Genomic DNA, 5,231 nt, shown 5'->3' with positions numbered 1-5,231 from the left:
AGATTATGCAACTCCCATTTGCCGGAGGAACACTTTGTGTGCTACCAAACGTCACAACGTAAATGGGTGATTATAAAGGTGCTCTACAGGTGTCTCCAAAGGTACATGTTGGGTTGGCGTATTTCGAGATTAGGATTTGTCACTCCGATTGTCGGAGAGGTATCTCTGGGCCCTCTCGGTAATGCACATCACATAAGCCTTGCAAGCACTGCAACTAATGAGTTAGTTGCGAGATGATGTATTACGGAACGAGTAAAGAGACATGCTGGTAACGAGATTGAACTAGGTATTGAGATACCGACGATCGAATCTCGGGCAAGTAACATACCGATGACAAAGGGAACAACGTATGTTGTTATGCGGTCTGACCGATAAAAGATCTTCGTAGAATATGTAGGAGCCAATATGAGCATCCAGGTTCCGCTATTGGTTATTGACCGGAGACGTGTCTCGGTCATGTCTACATTGTTCTCGAACCCGTAGGGTCCGCACGCTTAACGTTCGTTGACGATATAGTACTATATGAGTTATGTATGTTGATGCGAATGTTGTTCGGAGTCCGGGATGAGGTCACGGACATGACGAGGAACTCCGGAATGGTCCGGAGATAAAGTTTGATATATGGGATAATAGTGTTTGGTTACCGGAAGGGTTCCGGAAATCACCGGAAGGGGTTCCGGATGTTTCCCGAAATTTTTGGGTACGAGAACACTTTATTTGGGCCAAAGGGGAAAGCCCACAAGGTTTTTGGAAAGCGCAAAAGGAAGTATTGCAGAGTCCAGGGGCCAGACGCTAGGGTCCCTGGCGTCTGGGTCCAGAGGCCGGGAACCCTGGCGTCTGGCCCTTGAGTTCGAGAAGGACTCTTGCCTTTTGGGTGAAACCGACTTTGTGGAGGATTTTACTCCAAGTTTCGACCCCAAGGCTCAACATATAAATAGAGGGGTAGGGCTAGCACCCAAGACACATCAAGAAACACCAAGCCGTGTGCTGGCAACCCCGTCTCCTCTAGTTTATCCTCCGTCATAGTTTTCGTAGTGCTTAGGTGAAGCCCTGCGAAGATTGTTCTTCACCAACAACGTCACCATGCCGTCGTGCTTCCAGAACTCATCTACTACTTCGCCCCTCTTGCTGGATCGAGAAGGTGAGGACGTCACCGAGCCGAACGTGTGCAGAACTTGGAGGTGCTGTGCTTTCGGTGCTTGGATCGGTCGGATCGTGAAGACGTACGACTACATCAACCGCGTTGATATAACGCTTCTGCTTACAGTATACGAGGGTACGTAGACAACACTGTCCCCTCTCATTGCTATGCTTCACCATGATCTTGCGTGTGCGTAGGAATTTTTTTGAAATTACTACGTTACCCAACAGTGGCATCCGAGCCAGGTTTTATGCGTAGATGTTATATGCACGAGTAGAACACAAGTGAGTTGTGGGTGATACAAGTCATACTGCTTACTAGCATGTCACACTTTGGTTCAGCGGTATTGTTGGATGAAGCGGCCCGGACCGACATTACATGTACGCTTATGCGAGACTGGTTCTACCGACGTGCTTTGCACACAGGTGTCTGGCGGGTGTCAGTTTCTCCAACTTTAGTTGAACCGAGTGTGGCTACGCCCGGTCCTTGCGAAGGTTAAAACAACACCAACTTGACAAACTAGCGTTGTGGTTTTGATGCGTAGGTAAGAACGATTCTTGCTAAGCCCGTAGCAGCCACGTAAAACTTGCAACAACAAAGTAGAGAACGTCTAACTTGTTTTTGCAGGGCATGTTGTGATGTGATATGGTCAAGACATAATGCTAAATTTTATTGTATGAGATGATCATGTTTTGTAACCGAGTTATCGGAAACTGGCAGGAGCCATATGGTTGTCGCTTTGTTGTATGCAATGCAAACGCCCTGTAATGCTTTACTTTATCACTAAGCGGTAGCGATAGTCGCAGAAGCATAAGTTGGCGATACGACAACGATGCTATGATGGAGATCAAGGTGTCGCGCCGGTGACGATGGTGATCATGAAGGTGCTTCGGAGATGGAGATCACAAGCACAAGAAGATGATGGCCATATCATATCACTTATATTGATTGCATGTGATGCTTATCTTTTATGCATCTTATCTTGCTTTGTTTGACGGTAGCATTATAAGATGATCTCTCACTAAGTTTCATGATAAAAGTGTTCTCCCCGAGTATGCACCATTGCCAAAGTTCGTCGTGCCTAGACACCACGTGATGATCGGGTGTGATAAGCTCTACGTCCATCTACAACGGGTGCAAGCCAGTTTTGCACACGCAGAATACTCAGGTTAAACTTGACGAGCCTAGCATATGCAGATATGGCCTCGGAACACTGAGACCGAAAGGTCGAGCGTGAATCATATAGTAGATATGATCAACATAATGATGTTCACCATTGAAAACTGTTGGGTTTCGTAGTAATTTCAAAAAAATTCCTACGCACACGCAAGATCATGGTGATGCATAGCAACGAGAGGGGGAGAGTGTGATCTACGTACCCTTGTAGATCGACAACGGAAGCGTTAACTTGGTTGATGTAGTCGTACGTCTCCACGGCCCGACCGATCAAGCACCGAAACTACGGCACCTCCGAGTTCTAGCACACGTTCAGCTCGATGACGATCCCCGGACTCCGATCCAGCAAAGTTTCGGGGAAGAGTTCCGTCAGCACGACGGCATGGTGACGATCTTGATGTACTACCGTAGCAGGGCTTCGCCTAAGCACCGCTACAATATTATCGAGGACTATGGTGGAAGGGGGCACCGCACACGGCTAAGAATATGATCACGTGGATCAACTTGTGTGTCTAGGGGTGCCCCTTGCCTCCGTATATAAAGGATCCAAGGGGGGGGGTGCGGCCGGCCCTAGTAGGAGGCGCGCAGGAGGAGTCCTACTCCTACCGGGAGTAGGACTCCCCTCCCTTTCCTTGTCCAAGTAGGAGAGGGGGAAGGAGAGAAGAAAAAGGGGGGGGCGCCGCCCCTCCCTCCTTGTCCAATTCGGACTAGGGGGAGAGGGGACGCGCGGCCTGCCCTGGCAGCCCCTCCTCTTCTCCACTTTAGGCCCATGAGGCCCATTAACCCCCGGGGGGTTCCGGTAACCCCCCGGTGCTCCGGTTTTATCCGAAACTTCCCCGGAACACTTCCGGTGTCCGAATATAGCCGTCCAATATATCAATCTTTATGTCTCGACCATTTTGAGACTCCTCGTTATGTCCGTGATCACATCCGGGACTCCGAACCAACTTCGGTACATCAAAACTCATAAACTCATAATATAACTGTCATCGAAACCTTAAGCGTGCGGACCCTACGGGTTCGAGAACAATGTAGACATGACCGAGACACGTCTCCGGTCAATAACCAATAGCGGAACCTGGATGCTCATATTGGCTCCTACATATTCTACGAAGATCTTTTATCGGTCAGACCGCATAACAACATACGTTGTTCCCTTTGTCATCGGTATGTTACTTGCCCGAGATTCGATCGTCGGTATCTCAATACCTAGTTCAATCTCGTTACCAGCAAGTCTCTTTACTCGTTCCGTAATACATCATCTCGCAACTAACTCATTAGTTGCAGTGCTTGCAAGGCTTATGTGATGTGCATTACCGAGAGGGCCCAGAGATACCTCTCCGACAATCGGAGTGACAAATCCTAATCTCGAAATACGCCAACCCAACATGTACCTTTGGAGACACCTGTAGAGCACCTTTATAATCACCCGTTTATGTTGTGACGTTTGGTAGCACACAAAGTGTTCCTCCGGCAAATGGGAGTTGCATAATCTCATAGTCATAGGAACATGTATAAGTCATGAAGAAAGCAATAGCAACATACTAAACGATCGGGTGCTAAGCTAATGGAATGGGTCATGTCAATCAGATCATTCACCTAATGATGTGATCCCATTAATCAAATAACAACTCTTTGTTCATGGTTAGGAAACATAACCATCTTTGATTAACGAGCTAGTCAAGTAGAGGCATACTAGTGACACTCTGTTTGTCTATGTATTCACACATGTATTATGTTTCCGGTTAATACAATTCTAGCATGAATAATAAACATTTATCATGATATAAGGAAATAAATAATAACTTTATTATTGCCTCTAGGGCATATTTCCTTCAGTCTCCCACTTGCACTAAAGTCAATAATCTAGATTACACAGTAATGATTCTAACACCCATGGAGCTTTGGTGTTGATTATGTTTTGCTCGTGGAAGAGGCTTAGTCAACGGGTCTGCAACATTCAGATCCGTATGTATCTTGCAAATCTCTATGTCTCCCACCTGGACTAGATCCCGAATGGAATTGAAGCGTCTCTTGATGTGTTTCGTTCTCTTGTGAAATCTAGATTCCTTTGCCAAGGCAATTGCACCAGTATTGTCACAAAAGATTTTCATTGGACCCGATGCACTAGGTATGAAACCTAGATCGGATATGAACTCCTTCATCCAGACTCCTTCATTTGCTGCTTCCGAAGCAGCTATGTACTCCGCTTCACATGTAGATCCCGCTACGATGCTTTGTTTAGAACTGCACCACCTGACAGCTCCACCGTTTAATGTAAACATGTATCCGGTTTGCGATTTAGAATCGTCCGGATCAGTGTCAAAGCTTGCATCAACGTAACCTTTTACGATGAGCTCTTTGTCACCTCCATATATGAGAAACATATCCTTAGTCCTTTTCAGGTATTTCAGGATGTTCTTGACCGCTGTCCAGTGATCCACTCCTGGATCACTTTGGTACCTCCCTGCTAGACTTATGGCAAGGCACACATCAGGTCTGGTACACAGCATTGCATACATGATAGAGCCTATGGCTGAAGCATAGGTAACATCTTTCATTTTCTCTCTATCTTCTGCAGTGGTCGGGCATTGAGTCTGACTCAACTTCACACCTTGTAACACAGGCAAGAACCCTTTCTTTGCTTGATCCATTTTGAACTTCTTCAAAACTTTGTCAAGGTATGTGCTTTGTGAAAGTCCAATTAAGCGTCTTGATCTATCTCTGTAGATCTTAATGCCTAATATGTAAGCAGCTTCACCGAGGTCTTTCATTGAAAAACTCTTATTCAAGTATCCCTTTATGCTATCTAGAAATTTTATATCATTTCCAATTAGTAATATGTCATCCACATATAATATCAGAAATGCTACAGAGCTCCCACTCACTTTCTTGTAAATACAGGCTTCTCCAA

The sequence above is a fragment of the Triticum urartu genome, chromosome 3A (genome assembly GCF_056163025.1).
Source record: "Triticum urartu cultivar PI428250 chromosome 3A, HENAU_Tu73, whole genome shotgun sequence".
NCBI lineage: Eukaryota > Viridiplantae > Streptophyta > Magnoliopsida > Poales > Poaceae > Triticum > Triticum urartu.
The sequence above is the reverse complement of the archived record's forward strand: the minus strand, read 5'-3'. Positions refer to the sequence as shown.